This window comes from Hyperolius riggenbachi, chromosome 5, assembly GCF_040937935.1.
Source record: "Hyperolius riggenbachi isolate aHypRig1 chromosome 5, aHypRig1.pri, whole genome shotgun sequence".
NCBI classification, from domain to species: Eukaryota; Metazoa; Chordata; class Amphibia; order Anura; family Hyperoliidae; genus Hyperolius; species Hyperolius riggenbachi.
Window position 1 is genome coordinate 414,311,229 of NC_090650.1, and position 19,288 is coordinate 414,330,516.

At 47.9% G+C, this 19,288-nt stretch overlaps 1 long non-coding RNA gene across 1 annotated transcript in view; it reads right to left on the minus strand.

Moving 5' to 3' along the window:
• Positions 1 to 3,163: 3,163 nt before the first annotated feature.
• Positions 3,164 to 19,288, minus strand: part of LOC137519167 (uncharacterized) — a 145,840-nt gene continuing 129,715 nt past the window's right edge. The window contains exon 3 of the long non-coding RNA XR_011020980.1: positions 3,164 to 3,531. This is a non-coding gene — a long non-coding RNA (uncharacterized lncRNA). The remainder of the gene's footprint in view (positions 3,532 to 19,288) is intronic.

Here is a 19,288-nt window from a genome sequence, read left to right on the forward strand (position 1 = left end):
AGGAACGCCCCCTTCCTCCGCTCACTGCCCATTTGCCACCTATCCCCCGCCCATTTCCCGCCTTTGTAAGCTCTGAGCTTCTCGGTTGAAAGCGCAGAGCTCTGTATGCAGTGCCGTGACCCCTGGAAGTGAAAGTAAGCCATCACAGACTTCAAGGGGAGGGGTCAAGGAGCGGAGGGGATGGGTGCTACTTGATCTGGCTTGGCCCCCCACCCCAACAGGTAATACATTTTTTATTACAAATTAATGTCAGCTCGGGTTCTCTTTAAAGGATAATTGTAGTAGTTCCAAGCATATTGCTCTACTGGATAGTGTAATGGTTAAGGGCTCTGCCTCTGACACAGGAGACCTGGGTTCGAATCACAGCTCTACCTGTTCAGTAAGCCAGCACCTATTCAGCAGGAGACCTTAGGCAAGTCTCCCTAACACTGCTACTGCCTATAGAGCGCATCCTAGTGGCTGCAGCTCTGGCGCTTTGAGTCCGCCAGGAGAAAAGCGCTATATAAGTGTTTGCCTTTTTACTTTTTGAGTTAAGAAAGAGCGACACTTTAAGACACACCCCTGCAACACCTCTAACCACGCGCCCTACCACACCCCTCACCATGCATACCACAAACAATTCAGAATCAAAAGATGTAGTTTTATCATCCAAACTACACTGGCCCTTCATATCAATGGTAGTTTTCATGAAAATAAAAAATATATCAATTAAATGATAGAAATAATGTTTAGAGTCTACTAAACACATTTATCAGTAGAAAAGTACATATACTTACATAGATCTGTACATCAGTTCTGAAAGAGGGACACATGAGGAAGAAAGAGGGACAGAGGAACAGGGCTCCCAAAGAGGGACTGTCCCTAAGAAAAAAGGGACAGCTGGGAGCTATGGATATCAAATGACTAACCCCATTACCCTCATACAGTGGCGTATCTACCGCCCCTGCAGCCCCTGCAAGCGCAGTAGGGCCCGGGGGACTAAGGGGCCCGGCGGCTGCCTGTTTATATGGGTCAGAACACAGTCACTTGCCTTTGCTTTGACGCAGCCACACAGGGCGCACAGTGATAGACGCAGAGGCAAAGCAGCATGCTCGGTTCTGCTTCCTCTAATCACCGCCTGACTTGTCACATTTACTGCCCGCCCCCCGCAGCACGTGGTGGTCCCGGGAGAAGAAAGATGCAGGCAATGCTGAGACTGGAGGGAGACAGAGGAGAGAGGGTTGCCTGCAGTCCTGCAGTCGGACTCCCATGTGTAAGTATCACAGCAAGTTATTACTTCCTGCTAACTGCTGTTGGAGCTGATGGCTTCTCCTCTCTGATCTCGGCTGGGTGCTTCTAGGATAGCGCTGTCATGTCTGGGGCAGAGATCAGTGAAGAGTACACATGACTTCTCCAGGGAGGCTGCTGACCGGAGTTTCTTATCTCCTGCACTCTGGTGTCAGATGTCGCAACTGGAAGACTGTCTGTGCGGGGGTGAGCAGAGGGATATCATGGGTAAAGCTATGCATCATCCCTGCACCCCACAGTATAGTGTAAAATAAGGAAACGTTAAAGTGATGTGACAATAGTCTTAATGTGTAACCTGTCCCCCCAACCCACCAACATTAATTATTTCTGACACCTAACCCTGACTTTGTTAGCGCCCATTCACAAAGATGTTTCTCGGGCTGTAAATTTCAGCCATGGTGTTCGTTGTTAAGTGCTACCACCGTTTTGCGTCAGGTTTATGCAAAAGCAATACATATTTGCTCCTATTTTTGCGTTGTCTGCTCCAGTTGCTTATCTGATCCTGGAAGCAAAATATTGCCCCAGGATCAGTTTTCCATGTCCACCTGCCAGGGAGGGGGGGGAATGCCACACTCCACTGAAAGTCGCTAAATGCTTTTATGCAAGCATGCAGAAAAGCATTTAGACGAGAAGTCGACAGAAGCCAGTGTGAACTAGTCCTTAAAGTATACCAGAGATCAGTCATACTTACCGTTTTATACATACCTGGGGCTTCCTCCACCCCCATAAGCATGGACCACTCCCACGCCGCTGTCCTCCGCTGCCCACAGCTTCGGTACTGGGTCCCGTTAGTTCGCCCAGTCTGCACAAGAGGAAGTGCGCTCTTTACATATCTCTCCGGCGGCCGCTGGAGAGATACGTAGAGGGCGCACTTCTCTTGCACAAGACTGACCTCGACTGGGCCACGGCTGAACTATTGAGACCCGATACCGGAGCTGGAGGCAGCCAAGGATGGCGGCGTAGGAGCGATCCATGCACATGGGGCTGGAGGAAGCCCCAGGTATGTATAAAACGGTAAGTATGACTGATCTCTGGTTTCCTTTAATACGTGACCATAATTACCTCTCCTCACCTATGATTCCCCCCCCCCCCCCCCAAGAAAAAAGGGCAGGCAGGCTTTGACGCTGCCACTCTCCCCTAGCACACACAATTTAGCAGAGCAGTGGCATATAATACTTTACCTGATTCCACCAGCGGGAGAGGTTCTCTCCTTTACAGTGTAGGTCACTGCATTATATAATGCAGTGACCTTTATTATATATAATATGCGGGTGGGGGGCCCATCCAAAAATTTTGCAGGGGGGCCCAGTGATATCTAGTTACGCCCCTGCCCTCATACCATCTACTTTCATCTAACCAAGGGTACTACGCCACCAAATGCTCCCCCTCGCAATCCACCTATCTCCTTAAAGTGGAGCTGAACTCTTGCAGAGGACAGAAGGAAAACATAAAGAAATGGACCCTGTATGTATTTAGAGAGATTAGCCTGTCTAATTCCCCCTTAACTCTGTGACTAATGTAATTTAATGTAATCTAATGTAATGACTGTAATTTTATCTCTCAGCTGTGTCAGCACAGGAGTATTGGAAGTCCTCGCAGAGCAGCTAATTTGTAAACACAGGATGTTAACCCTATGTCTGCTTCCGTGAAAGCAGGAAGTAGACCAACTGCAGATTTATTGCAGGATTTATATTAGCTGTTACAAAGAAATGTTTTTCTTTAAAGGTTATTATGCTGTTGCTTATCTTTTAGAGCAGAGAGAAAGTTCTGAGTTCAGGTCCACTTGAAGACCACCCAGGAGTCTCTCAGCACACGAGAGAGACACTTTGGAGAGTACTGAAAACGATTGCAGCTCCTAATAACTGTTCAACGACCATTTATTCTGAGAAGGTGTGAGAGAGTTACAAATGTTCTTATCCAAAGGCCGTTCCCAATTCCCAAATTCAGTATTTTAAAAAGTCAGCCCAGATGCTAATTAGGTACCATTCTTCTTGTGACCTAACGTCTGCTTCTGACAATCGCTGGAGAAAGAATAACACATCAGACAGAACGCGAAGCCGCTCGTGGATGTTTGAGCGCGACGATGGAGTCAGAACGCTTTCGCTGGCAGCAGAGCCCTCGGCGGCTTGTTCTCATTAGCCATTGCGGCTGGGTTGTCCCGTCGTCAGTGAACGCTGCTGGTGTGACTCTCGTTAAACGCCGTCACAAGGACTGCAGATTACTCTTTCACAGCTTTCTGTGACTCTGGGAATAGAAATGACAATAAGCCTTTGTGTTGACCAAATATTATCTCAGCCTTTTCGGAATCCTAGCGTGTTTCCAGGCGGTGCACAAGTTCAGTTATTGCTGTAATATTATAGCGGTATTACCTGGTAGACTTTGACCTCTGTCCATTGGTGTAAGTACAAAACATAGGGCCCCCCAGAAAAATATTGAAGGGCCCCATTACTTTCAGGCTGTGCTCTCCCAGCACCCACCACCACCATACCTCCCAACTTTTTGAGATAAGAAAGAGGGACACTTGAGCCACACCCCTGCCACACCCCTAATCTCACCCCTGACACACCCCTAGTTACACGTACCATAAAGATGTGTGTGGAGTTCACCATGTTTTCCAGGGAGCGACCGCAAGCTTGAAAATTCCCAACCAGGAGATGTACTCACATCTACAGACTATATCTCCCAGCATGCAGAGCATGCAACACGGGCGGAAGCTTCAAACTGCGATCGCTCCCTGGGAAAATGGCGCGCTGTATCATCAACCTTCCCATACCTCCCAACTTTTTGAGATGAGAAAGAGGGACACTTAGGCTACTTGCACACAAGACGTTGCGTTAGGTGCTACGTTAGGTCGCATAACGTGCACCTAACACAACGTATGGTGCTGCAAGTGAGGACGGTAGAGTGAGCCGCGTTAGGCGGCTCGATTCCTATAAGGTCTCCCAGAGTGGCGCTGATTGGCCAGCGGGACCACGTGATGCGGAGCGAGACACTCCGCATCACGTGGTCCCGCCGGCCAATCAGCGGCCGCCATGTGCGCGGCTACTGTAGCTGGCTCTCCCCGCCTCCTCTCCGCCCCCCACTGCGCATGTGCAAACAGTTTAACGCGGCTATAGCCGCTCTAACGCCGTAGCATGCTGCACTTTCCGGAGAACGTGCAGCGTTACATGTAACGCAACGTGGGCTGTGTGAACAGACCACTTGTGTTACATTGCTGTGCGTTGGGGGAGCGTTACAGGCGCACTAACGTGCGCCTGTAACGTCTTGGTGTGTAAGCAGCCTTAAGCCACACCCCTAATCTCACCCGTGACATACCCCTAGTCACGGATACCATAAAAATTTCAAAAGAAAAATATGGTGTTGTATAATTGAAACCACACTGGTCCTTTCTATCCTGGTTCATTTGCCTTCATATTAACATTTGAAAATAAGAAATATATCATTTTAAAGGATGGGAATACAAGTTTAGAGACAATTAAACACATTTTTCAGCATATAAAATACATCTATTTACAAAGATCTACAGGGAGTGCAGAATCAGGGCCGGCCCGCTCATGAGGCGGGGTGAAACATTTGCCTCAGGCGGCAAACTTCTAAGGGCGGCACCCGCCCGGGGGGGGCGGCTGCCGAGCCGGAGGGGTAGCGGGCATGTCGGGGGTATTGGGCCTAGCAGTGGGGAGGGGGGTCGGACCCCCCCCTCCCTCGCCTGGGTCCCCCGATCTGCGCTCCCCTCCAGCCTGTAATTAGGAAGCCGCTGCCAGATTGTAAGAGGCACGGGCGGGGAGGACTCACCTTTTCCGCGTTCCAGCGAGCGCTCCACTGACGTCACTTCCTGCATCGCCGCCCACTGTATTGTAAGTGGACGGCGATGCAGGAAGTGACGTCAGTGGAGCGCTCGCTGGAACGCGGAAAAGGTGAGTCCTCCCCGCCCGTGCCTCTTACGCTCTGGCAGCGGCTTCCTAATTACAGGCTGGAGGGAAGCGCAGATCGGGGGACCCAGGTGAGGGAGGGGGGGGGTCCGACCCCCCTCCCCACCGCTAGGCCCAATACCCCCGACCTGCCCGCTACCCCCACGGGAGGGGGGGGGGGCGGGATCGGCAGCAGCTCTCTCCTACATTTGCCTCAGGCGGCAAAAAGTCTAGGGCCGGCCCTGTGCAGAATTATTAGGCAAATTAGTATTTTGACCACATTATCCTCTTTATGCATGTTGTCTTATTCCAAGCTGTATAGGCTCGAAAGCCTACTACCAATTAAGCATATTAGGTGATGTACATCTCTGTAATGAGAAGGGGTGTGGTCTAATGACATCAACACCCTATATCAGGTGTGCATAATTATTAGGCAACTTCCTTTCCTTTGGCAAAATGGGTCAAAAGAAGGACTTGACAGGCTCAGAAAAGTAAAAAATAGTGAGATATCTTGCAGAGGGATGCAGCACTCTTAAAATTGCAAAGCTTCTGAAGCGTGATCATCGAACAATCAAGCGTTTCATTCAAAATAGTCAACAGGGTCGCAAGAAGCGTGTGGAAAAACCAAGGCGCAAAATAACTGCCCATGAACTGAGAAAAGTCAAGCGTGCAGCTGCCAAGATGCCACTTGCCACCAGTTTGGCCATATTTCAGAGCTGCAACATCACTGGAGTGCCCAAAAGCACAAGGTGTGCAATACTCAGAGACATGGCCAAGGTAAGAAAGGCTGAAAGACGACCACCACTAAACAAGACACACAAGCTGAAATGTCAAGCCTGGGCCAAGAAATATCTCAAGACTGATTTTTCTAAGGTTTTATGGACTGATGAAATCACAGTGAGTCTTGATGGGCCAGATGGATGGGCCCGTGGCTGGATTGTTAAAGGGCAGAGAGCTCCAGTCCGACTCAGACGCCAGCAAGGTGGAGGTGGAGTACTGGTTTGGGCTGGTATCATCAAAGATGAGCTTGTGGGGCCTTTTCGGGTTGAGGATGGAGTCAAGCTCAACTCCCAGTCCTACTGCCAGTTTCTGGAAGACACCTTCTTCAAGCAGTAGTACAGGAAGAAGTCTGCATCCTTCAAGAAAAACATGATTTTCATGCAGGACAATGCTCCATAACACGCGTCCAAGTACTCCACAGCGTGGCTGGCAAGAAAGGGTATAAAAGAAGAAAAACTAATGACATGGCCTCCTTGTTCACCAGATCTGAACCCCACTGAGATCCTGTGGTCCATCATAAAATGTGAGATTTACAAGGAGGGACAACAGTACACCTCTCTGAACAGTGTCTGGGAGGCTGTGGTTGCTGCTGCACGCAATGTTGATGGTGAACAGATCAAAACACTGACAGAATCCATGGATGGCAGGCTTTTGAGTGTCCTTGCAAAGAAAGGTGGCAATATTGGTCACTGATTTGTTTTTGTTTTGTTTTTGAATGTCAGAAATGTATATTTGTGAATGTTTAGATGTTATATTGGTTTCACTGGTAAAAATAAATAATTGAAATGGGTATATATTTGTTTTTTGTTAAGTTGCCTAATAATTATGCACGGTAATAGTCACCTGCACACACAGATATCCCCCTAAAATAGCTAAAACTAAAAACAAACTAAAAACTACTTTCAAAAATATTCAGCTTTGATATTAATGAGTTTTTTGGGTTCATTGAGAACATGGTTACATAGTTACATAGTTATTTTGGTTGAAAAAAGACATACGTCCAAAAAGACATACGTTCAATAATAAAAATTATTCCTCAAAAATACAACTTTCCTAATAATTCTGCACTCCCTGTATACATCAGTCCTGAAAGAGTGACAAATGAGGAAGAAAGAGGGACAGCGTTCCCAAAGAGGGACTATCTCTCCAAAAGAGAGATAGTCCCTCAAGCTCATAAACTTGGTCATTGAGTGACTGAATGTCAAGGTTAGAAATAGTGGGCGGAGTCAAATACCACTAGCTTTTTACTTGAGAAAATATAAACTGCAGCCATTCTTACACTGGCAGGGGTCTCAGACTTGACACAGTTGGTTACTGGATGACTGGAATTAATATTCAGATAAGTAGGTGGAGCCTACAACAACCAATCAAAATTCGCCTATTGATTTTATAGGGGAATATTGAAACTGCTGCCATTCTTACACTGTTAAGGCGGAGGCCTCAAACCTCAAACAGTCGGTCATTGAGTGACTGGGGTTCAAATTCACTAAAGGGGTGGAGCCACAAATAGCCAATCAGATTTCTTTGCTGGATAAACTGCTTCCATTCACACAATTTTGATGCCAGGAACCCGAAAGCTCACAAACTTGGTCATTGAGTGACTGTGTGTCCAGGTCACAAAAACTGGGTGGAGTCAAAAACAGATTTCCCTGTAAACTGCAGCCCTTCTTCACTGTTAATGGCAGGGTTCTCAAACTTTGCACAGTTGGTCACTGTGTGACTGGGATTAATATTCAGAAAAGTTGGAGTTGTCTAAAAAAGCTATTCAAAATGTGCCTGTTGATTTTCAAGGGGTATATTAAAATTGCTGCCATTCTTGCACTGTTAATGGCACAAGTCTCAAACCTGGTACAGTTGGTCATTGGGTCACTGGGGTTTAAATTCAGAAAAAGGGACGGAGCCACAAACAGCCAATCAGATTTGTTTCATTTCACTGGGAAAATACAAATGATTGATGCCAAGGACCCCAAAGCTTACAAACCTGGTCATTGAGTGACTGCGTGTCAACTGTCAAGGTTATAAAAAGCAGGCGGAACCAAACACAAATTTCAAAAACAAATTTCACTGAGAACATATAAACTGCAGCCCTTCTTACTCTGTTAAGTGGCAGGGTTCTAAAAATTTGCACAGATGGTCACTTGGTGACTGGGATTAATATTCTGGGAAATGGGGGGAGCCCATAAGAGCCAATCAAAGTTCACATGTTGATTTTTAAGGGGAATATTTAAATTGCTGCCATTTTTACACTGTTTATAGCAGATGCCTCAAACATGCTACAGTTGGTCATATTGTGCACCAATAGACTTTCCGATTCCATAATATTATCAGATTCAAGAGAATTGAAAATGCAACATGACTGCCCAACTGTCCTTTCAAATGATCTCCAACCAAAATTGGTCAAAATGATGGATCGGACATGCTGGAAAATCTGAGTTGCAAGGGCTCGATCGGGTGCATGACGGTAATGGCGTTCAATGTTGCAGACAATGACAGACCCTCCTCCAGTGGTGGTAGCTCTTGAGAAGTCCTGCAGTCTCGCATGAGAGTGGAGGATGTGCGGGGTGGTCAGGCGCAGGCCATTGAAGGTTTGGAGAGGGTGTCTTGCTGTGTATCTGTGGACAATTTGATGGATTTATGGGCCAAGTACATAATCTTGAAGCTGGTGAGGGATTTACAGAGGGGAGTCATGGAGCAAAGGGAAGAATGGATCAGTCTGGCTGATGCATTTATGACAGAGTGTCGGGGGCGATGCTGCTCAAAGGGAAGCCAGACAGTGGGAAGTTTATTGCTTACAATCAGTGTACATGGGCACGTATGAAATCTGTGGGAGTCTGAATTCTGGCTGGGTTGTAAGGCATTAAACGCGAACTCCAATGAAAATAATGTAATAAAAAAGTGCATCATTTTTACAATAATTATGTATAAATGATTTAATCAGTGTTTGTCCATTGTAAAATCTTTCCTCTCCCTGATTTACATTCTGACATTTATCACATGGTGACATTTTTACTGCTGGCAGGCGATGTCAGTGGAAGGAAATGCTGCTTGCTTTTTTTTGGCAGTGGGAAACAGCTGTAAACAACTCTTATTTCCCACAATGCAACAAGGTTCCCACAGTGTGATGTCAGAACCATGGTCCTGACATCACATTGTGGGAGGGGTTTCCCTGATGGGGATGATGTTCAATTCTTGGTTACGGTTTTTCTCTAAATACTTATTTCACTCAATGACATACAAATCAATTTATAACTTTGATTTTGCATCAAAAAGAAAGTGTGGCTCAGGCAAAGAAAGGGACAGGCATGTAGGGAAGGTGTCCGGGGATACAACCTTTTGTGCAATATAAATCTCAGGTTTCAAGATCAGCAAGTAGTCAATTAATACGTAAAATTCAACATGGCTCCTTCCATGTTCACCATGAGAATAATCAGAACTATATGAAAAGATTATTTGTATGCAAAGAAGCGGGAGAAAGATGTAAATAAATAAAAGTGATTTTATGTGAGAAAACGCGGAGAAGCCGCCGCGTGTACTGGCGGCAAGGAGGCTGATTCCGCGTCCAGCGCTGCGGTTTCCGCGTAGCAACGCATGTCTTGGTCGGCTGGGATCTCTAGTGCACCTGGATGGAGAGCTACGCACGCGCGCGCCAGAAGTCAGGACCTTTATACCAGCAGGAGATATGTCAGCTGATCGGGACAATCAGCTGATTCCTGCTGGACTCCTGATTGGCTGAGTGGCTCGGGCGGGGCGGCAGAGTCCTGCAACTATATGTACAGCTTCCTTGTCAGTTGCTGGTTGTCTGCCGTTGCGAACGCTGCGTGGAAGCACTCGGACCTTGGTCGGATCCAACAGTGTGTTTGAACCAGGAGGACCTGGGAATTCACACTGAGCCAGTTAACTTGTATTTTTGCTCTGTTATACATCAGACTAGTTCCAGGGTGTAGAGACCACGGACCTCACACCCAGACTAGGGAACTTGTGTTATCATTCTGTTATACATCAGACTAGTTCCAGGGTGTAGAGACCACGGACCTCACACCCAGACTAGGGAACTTGTGTTATCATTCTGTTATACATCAGACTAGTTCCAGGGTGTAGAGACCACGGACCTCACACCCAGACTAGGCATTGTTTGATATCTGTTATGACTTATTGCTTTCCTGACTATTTCTCTGATCACTGATTCGGTACCTTGCATATCTGATATTCCGTTGCCAAACCATGCTTGCCTTGGATACCGAATTAGCTTTCTGTCTTTGTACTTTGTCTGTCCGTGTGTTGCCGACCTGGCTTGCCCGACCTCGAGAGCTATCTCTCCCCTTAAGAGATAGTCTCCGGATCAGATAGTAACATCCACCTTCTGGTGTCACTCACCCTCTGGTCCTTCCTACCTCCAGCCTGACTCCACCCCTTGGAGAGTCTCAGGCCGCTGGAAGGTTCCTGTACTCTCTAAAGCAGTATAGCCTATACTGCCTAATATCACCTGCTCATCAGGTGTGTTTCTCAAAGTATAAAGGTAGCCATACACTGGTCAATTTGCCATCAGATTCGACTAACAGACAGATCCCTATCTGATCGAATCTGATCAGAGAGGGATCGTATCGCTACCTTTACTGCAAACAGATTGTGAACCGATTTCAGCCTGAAACCGTTCACAATCTGTTGTGGTGGTGCTGCCGCCGCTCCCCCCGTCCGCATACATTACCTGCTCCGCTGTTCGCATACATTACCTGCTCCGCTGGTGCGACTGCCACCGGTCACCGCTCTTCTTCTCCGTCTCCGCTCTGGTCTGCTCTGGTCTCCGGCATGCTTCCCTTCTTCCTGTCTGGGGGAAGTTTAAACAGTAGAGCGCCCTCTAGGGAAGAAGGGAAGCATGCCGGAGACCAGAGCAGACCAGAGCGGAGACGGAGAAGAGCGGAGACCCGGGAGTCGCGCCGGCGGAGCAGGTAATGTATGCGGCTCTATTGCGTCGGTCGTCGGGCACTCGAACGCCGCTAGCGATGCGCTCTTTACCCGCAGGCGATCGACGGTTATTTTCCGCACGGCGCGATCGACGGGATCGGACGGAATGGATCGAAATTCGGCGTGTAGCGTGAACGATTGGCAGCAGATTCGATCCCAGTGATCGAATCTGCTGTCGAAACGGGCGCAAATCGAGCCAGTGTATGGCCACCTTTACTGTTACACCAAACACTCTTATATACATAGGTGCCCAGAGGTTAGTAATATATCTGTATTATCGGTGATTCTGCAGATCATCAATAATCGGGTATATATCTGTATTCTTGGTGATACTGCAGATCACCAATAATCAGATTCTCTCTGCGTGCTGACACCGATCGTTACAGATATATTACTAACCTCTGGACACCTAAGTATATAAGAGTGTTTGGTGTAACAGTAATACTTTGAGAAACACACCTGATGAGCAGGTGATCTTAGGCAGTATAGGCAATACTGCTTTAGAGAGTACAGGAACCTTCCAGCAGCCTGAGACTCTCCAAGGAGTCAGGCTGGAGGTAGGAAGGACCAGAGGGTGAGTGACACCAGAAGGTGGATGTTACTATCTGATCCGGAGACTATCTCTTAAGGGGAGAGATAGCTCTCGAGGTCGGGCAAGCCAGGTCGGCAACACACGGACAGACAAAGTACAAAGACAGAAAGCTGATTCGGTATCCAAGGCTAGCAGGGTTTGGCAACGGAATATCAGATATGCAAGGTACCGAATCAGTGATCAGAGGAATAGTCAGGAAAGCAATAAGTCATAACAGATATCAAACAATGCCTAGTCTGGGTGTGAGGTTCATGGTCTCTACACCCTGGAAGTAGTCTGATGTATAGCAAGTTCCCTAGTCTGGGTGTGAGGTCCGTGGTCCCTACACCCTGGAACTAGTCTGATGTATAACAGAATGATAACACAAGTTCCCTAGTCTGGGTGTGAGGTCCGTGGTCTCTACACCCTGGAACTAGTCTGATGTATAACAGAATGATAACACAAGTTCCCTAGTCTGGGTGTGAGGTCCGTGGTCTCTACACCCTGGAACTAGTCTGATGTATAACAGAATGATAACACAAGTTCCCTAGTCTGAGTGTGAGGTCCGTGGTCTCTACACCCTGGAACTAGTCTGATGTATAACAGAATGATAACACAAGTTCCCTAGTCTGGGTGTGAGGTCCGTGGTCTCTTCACCCTGGAACTAGTCTGATGTACAACAGAGCAAAAATACAAGTTAACTGGCTCAGTGTGAATTCCCAGGTCCTCCTGGTTCAAACACACTATTGGATCCGACCAAGGTCCGAGTGCTTCCACGCAGCGTTCGCAACGGCAGACAACCAGCAACTGACAAGCAAGCTGTACATATAGTTGCAGGACTCTGCCGCCCCGCCCGAGCCACTCAGCCAATCAGAAGTCCAGCAGGAATCAGCTTATCGTCCTGATCAGCTGACATATCTCCTGCTGGCACAAAGGTCCTGACTTCTGGCGCACGCATGCATAGCTCTCCATCCAGGTGCACTAGAGATTCCAGCCGACCAAGACATGCGTTGCTACGCGGAATCAGCCGCCTTGCCGCCAGTACACGCGGCGGCTTCTCCGCGTTTTCTCACATTTTAGTCTTGAAAATAACAGATGATGTTTCCCGGGAAAGATGGGAATGAGCACACAGAGTAAACATCTGCTTTCAAGCCAGTTCCAGGAATTATTCTATTTAATAATCCCTGCAGGAGCCAGCAGGACATTTTTAGCAGCCAGCTCCAGTGACATCAGTTAGAGAATAAAATCAAAAGATAGGTGCCAGCTGTAATATGTCAGGAGTCTTGGCGAGCTGGGATTGGTCCAGTCCTGATTTACAGGTTGCATATACAGAGGCGTAGACTTATCTATGGTGGTACATCTGCCTATCTGAACGGGGGAAGGGGACGCATTTGGCTACATAAACAGGAGAAGCACACCTGGCGGAGCGACCACAAGCTTGAAGCTTCCCAGCCAGGGAGTACATTTGAAATCGGCGCTGGTAGACTTGGGCGCAGGATACAGCGGTATATGGCTGATCCTGCTTCTGCACAAGTCCGGGCCGATTTAATTACTATTCCCCCTCCAGGCCGACATGGTGGGGGAATGAAATAATTCGGCTTCCAGCGATTGCTGGAGGCCGAATTATTATGTTTTTAAGCAACCTCGGCTCCGTCTTCTGACGGAGCCGACGTTACTCACTGAGCGCTTCAATAGGAATGATTCCCATTACAGTCTATGGCGGCGCTGGCTGCGCCCAAATCTAGCAGCACTGAAAAGCACTGCTCCGCAGCCAGGAGATGTACGCACATCTACAGACTACATCTCCCAGCATGCATTGTGGCTGCCAGGAGCGCACAATACCGGCAGAAGTTTGAAACTGCAATCGCTCCCTGGGGCAAATACCGGCATGCTGTGTCACCAACCTCCCTCATGGGGAGGTGCATTTTATAATTTTTAGGTCCAGGTGCTCAGGTCGCTTTATGGTCCGTACACACGCCAGGCTGCACAAACAAGCTATTACCTGGCAAAAAGAAACAACAAGTAGTTTAAACAATGTTGTTCACACACACCGATATTCCAAACAATTATGTCGTTCGAATGCAGGATTGCTGGCTGGGAAGCTTCAAGCTTGTGGTCGCTCCCTGGGGAACTTGGTGAACTCCATGCAGACGGTGGGATACAGGAGCAGTAATGACACTTACCCCAATCCCCTGGCCCTCCAACGGCTCACTATATTACAAACCATCCTTATGGGGTGGCCCAATTTACAATAGTTCCAGTCCAGGTACTCATAACGTATATTTCATTAAAGATTATGCAAAAGCCAGTATTACATGTGCTGCAGGCACCACCTAGTGGCAGATGCCAGATTTACACAATAGCTACCCTATATTTTCTTGAAGAAGAAAAGCTAAGAAAGAAAAGGTTTACCTTGGGGCTACTTCCAACCCCTAGAAGTCTATCTGGTCCCGCCCTGAAGTTCCACCATGCTTGAGGTTGCTGCTGTCTACTCCGTATGATCATGGCTGCTATTCCTGCTTATGACCTGGCCTGCCTGACTACTCTAGATCTTAATTCTCTGGTTTTGACCTCGGCTTTTAACTTGACTGCTCTGTTTGCTCCCTGCCCTGACCCTTGGCTTGTATATAGCATATACCTGTTTGCTGCCTGCTCCGACACTTCGTCTCAATACCGTTTATGCCTGTTTGCCGCCTGCCATGACTGTGCTTGGATAACTACTGCACTTCCTGCCACTTGTTATGCTTCTTCTGCCTGGACCCAAACCACACTATTATCTATTATTGTGCCTTTTCTCACTGGGGTGTCGCCGTTCTCTCACACCCTAGTGGCGTTATCCTAGGTGTAACCTGGTGGGCACTAGGCTGCAAAGACCATCCCTTGCAGGGTGATCTGGTGAAACTCCATGGTCACTTAGATTCGACACCTAGATCATTCTCCGCTTGATAGTGGAAGAGTCAACGACTCCCTCAAACCCAACAGATATGAATAACCAGCAAGTAATCCACTAGTGAATCTTCATCAAGTTTGCTGTTACTTTAAATGGAGGCCCAATACAGACCGCAATGCACCTACCCTGCATATCAAGAGAGGCACAACAAGCAATTAGACCTGTTCAGGTCTAAGTAGCCAGTGCATGATGCCTCTGTGGGTCACCACTCCACACACGATTCAATATAGTAAATACGAAAAAGGCACTCAAATGGCTTTCAAACTTGCATTTTATCAAACCCCAGCAATACAATACTAGAGATGGCTCGAACCTCCGATTTTAGGTTCACGAACCTCGAACGCGAACTTCCGCAAAAGTTAGGGTTTGCGCAGACTTCGCAAACCGCAATAGACTTCAATGGGGAGGCGAACTTTAAAAACTACAAACATTTATGCTGGCCACAAAAGTGATGGAAAAGATGTTTCAACTTTCAAGGGGTCTAACACCTGGAGGGGGGCATGGCGGAGTGGGATACATGCCAAAAGTCCCGGGAAAAAAATCCGGATTTGACGCACAGCAGCGTTTTAAGGGCAGAAATCACATTGCATTGCTAAATTGGAGGCCTAAAGTGCTTTAAAACATCTTGCATGTGTATACATCAATCAGGTAGTGTAATTAGAGTTTTGCTTCACACTGACACACCAAACTCACTGTGTAACGCACCGCAAACATCTGTTTGTGTAGTGACGGCCATGCTGGACTGGTGCACACCATGGCGAGAGTGCAGGTGATAGCAGTTTTCAAGCCCATATGGTCGCCGGGCTGAGGTAGTTCAATGATAGAACAACAGTGACTGTCCAGCTGATCGAATTTGGTCTGTCCACAATGAAGCAACAACCTTATTATCTTGGGTGTGCCCCCCCCCCCCCCCCCCCGACATACTCATATAGCCAGCGGTCATTGCTTCATTGTGATACGCAAGCCCCTTGACTGCGGCAAGGTAACGATCATGAAGGGGAATTGACACATGTACATGCCTTTTGTTTTGTTGTTGCAGCTGCAGTGCAGCCAGAAAAATTAAGCAGGCATGTGCACGCACCAGAATTTTTTTTATTGTTGTGGTTAGTGGCTGCTGCTAACAGCGGCCTTAAAAATTCAGGAATCTGCCTGGAGTCCAGGACCCTGTTCATGGTGGCGGAGAAGGCAGTCAAGCGGCCTGCAGGCAGAGATGCTGTGTGGGGACAGACTTGGTCTTGGAGCAGGCCTTCACACGGCATGCAGGCAGAAATGCTGTGTGTGGGGACTGACTTAGTCTTGGGGCGGGCAATAGCCCTCTGGGATCCATGCCTCATTCATTTTGATAAAGGTGAGGTACTGAAAACTTTTTTGACCTAGGCGACTTTTCTTCTCAGTGACAATGCCTCCAGCTGCGCTGAAGGTCCTTTCTGACAGGACGCTTGAGGCAGGGCAAGAGAGAAGTTGGATGGCAAATTGGGACAGCTCTGGCCACAGGTCAAGCCTGCGCACCCAGTACTCCAGGGGTTAATCGCTGTTGTCTACATCCGCAGTTAAGGCCAGGTAGTCGGCTACCTGCCGGTCGAGTCGTTGGTGGAGGGTGGATCCGGAAGGGCTAAGGCCTTGGACTAAAGAATCTCTGCATGTCCGACATCACCATGAGATCGCTGGAGCGTCCTGTCTTTGCCTGCGTGGACATGGGAGAAGGATTACTGGCAGTGGCACCTTTATTCCGTTGTGCTGTGACATCACCCTTAAACACACTGTAAAGCAGACTTGCCAGCTTGTTGTGCAAGTGCTGCATCCTTTCTGCCTTCTGGTGAGTTGGTAACATCTCCTCCACTTTGTGCTTATACTGAGGGTCTAGTAGCATTGCCACCCAGTACAGGTCGACTCACCCAGTACAGGTCGACTCATTCCCCTTGAGTTTTTTTAAACGGGGGTCCCTCAACAGGCTGGACAGCATGAAAGACGCCATCTGCACAAATTTGGATGCAGACGTACTATCCAACTACTCTTGCTCTTCCTCAGTGATGTTAGGTAAGTTCTCCTCCTCCCCCCAGCCACAAATAATACTACAGGAAAGTTGAGCAGCAAAAAGCCCCCTGCGACACCTGCTGCGGTTGTTCTTCCGCCTTCTCCTCCTCAAAAAAAAAACACCTTCCTCATCTGACTCCTCTTCCCCACACGACTCTTCCTCCTCCTCCTCCTCCCCCTCCTCTGTGCTGCCGCAGGTGTTGAGGAAACATCTGGTTCTGCTGGTAATTGATCCCACAACTCTTCCTCCTGTTTCTGTTCCTGATCATGCTCCTCCACAGCTTGATCCACCACTCTACGCACGGCACGCTTCAGGAAGAAAGCATATGGGATTAAGTCGCTGATGGCACCTTTACTGCGACCTACCATGTTTGTCACCACCTCAAACGGCTGCATGAGCCTGCAGGCATTTCGCATGAGTGTCCAGTACTTTGTCCAGAACAACCGCATCTCCCCAGAGCATGTCCTTTTACTGTAGTTGTAGAGATACTGGTTGACTGCTTTCTCCTGTTGTAGCAGGCGGTTAAACATCAGTGTTGAACTCCAGCGAGTCGGGCGGCTCTCTCTTCCGGGTACTTATATCTCACCTGCCAGAACAACCCACAACTTGGCGCTCTGGCATTCCGTATATTTCTCCTAAGCACCTGTACTTGACCTGAGGAAGCGGTTTAAGCCGCGAAACGCGTTGTCTATAGTGCTAAATAAAAACTTTCAACTCTTTACCAAGTGGAGTTTCTGTACAAGAAGCAATCACTGAACACACTACAAAGGGCGCCTCCTATCCTCCTCGTAAAACGTGGTATTACAATACAATGTGCTGCTGTCACACAGGTGCAGTTAACAGGTATGCACGGACTGGTATATAAAACAGCGTGCGGTCACACAGGTGCAGTGAACAGGTATGCACGGACTGGTATATAAAACAGCGTGTGGTCACACAGGTGCAGTGAACAGGTATGCAGTGACTGGTATCACAAATGTGCAGCTGTCACACACACAGGTGCAGTGAACAGTTATGCAGTGACTGGTATATAACACTGCATGCTGTCACACACACAGGTACAGTGAACAGGTATGCAGTGACTGGTATATAATATAAAACAGTCACACAGGTGCAGTGAACAGGTATGCACGGACTGGTATATAAAACAGCGTGCAGTCACACAGGTTCAGTGAACAGTTATGCAGTGACTGGTTTTACAAATGTGCAGCTGTCACACACACAGGTACCGTGAACAGGTATGCAGTGACTGGTATATAATATAACACTGCATGCTGTCACGCAGGTGCACTGAACACGTATGCAGTGACTGGTATATAATATAACACTGCATGCTCTCACGCAGGTTCACTGAACAGGCAGGTATGCAGTGACTGGTATCAATACAATGAGCGGCTGTCACACACACAGGTACCGTGAACAGGTATGCAGTGACTAGTATATAATATAACACTGAGTGCTATCACGCAGGTGCACTGAACAGGTATGCAGTGACTGGTATCAATACAATGTGCATCTTTCACACACACAGGTACCGTGAACAGGTATACAGTGACTGGTATTACAAATGTGCAGCTGTCACACACACAGGTACCGTGAACAGGTATGCAGTGACTGGTATATAATATAACACTGCATGCTGTCACGCAGGTGCACTTAACAGGTATGCAATGACTGGTATCAATACAATGTGCAGCTGTCACACACACAGGTACCGTGAACAGGTGTGCAGTGACTGGTATTACAAATGTGCAGCTGTCACACACACAGGTACCGTGAACAGGTATGCAGTGACTGGTATTACAAATGTGCAGCTGTCACACACGTGCAGTGAAAAGGTAGGCACTAAATGTGCTGGGCCTGGCAGTGGCACAGTAGGAATTAGCAAGGGCCAACTGCGACTGACAGGGCTGTATATGCAAGTGTCAGTGGGCCACACAAAAAAGAAAAAAAAAAAGAACAGATCACAAGAACAACATTAGCTCTCAATAGAGCTGTTGTGGGGTGATTTTTAGCAATAAGTATCAGCAAGGAGCAAGCTAACAAGCCTAACAAGAGCCTAACTAAGCTTTCCCTAATCTCTGCAGCAACTCTCTCCCTTCTCTCAATAACTACGCAGCACACAGAGTGAGGAAATGGCTGACACTGCTGCTTTTATACGTGGGGAGTGCAGCCTGATTGGCTACCATGTGTCTGCTGACTGTGATGTAGAGGGTCAAAGTTTAGCCTAATGATGTAGTATAGGGGGCGGGTCGAACTCACATATAGTTCGCGGTTCACCGCAAACGCGAACCACCGATGTTCACGCGAATCGGTTAGCCGGCGAACCGTTCGGGCCATCTCTATACACGACATGTTTCGGGGTATATCCCCTTCATGTACACCTGATGAAGGGGATATAGCATGAAACATGTCATGTATTGCTGGGGTTTGATAAAACGCAAGTTTGAAAGCCACTTGAGTGCCTCGTTCGTATTTACTATAGCATATCTAGAGGGGTGCTGGCATGGCTTGTGGCATGGGCACCACATCACCATGGGCGCCACATCACCATGGGCGCATTCCTGCCCCTGTGCTGTGCCGCTATACCTGCCCCCTGTTCTGCGCCTCATGCCTGCCCCCATGCCTCCCTGTCACTCAGACCTCAGATTAGATTAATTCTGTTTTCTGGGGAATATGGTCTAATACATTTATGTATGTAAGGCATATGTAGGGCTTAGTGTTAGAAAAGAGGACAGAGAAGATATAAGAAGAGATATTCTCAATTAAGTAACTTCAGCAATATCCGAGCCAAA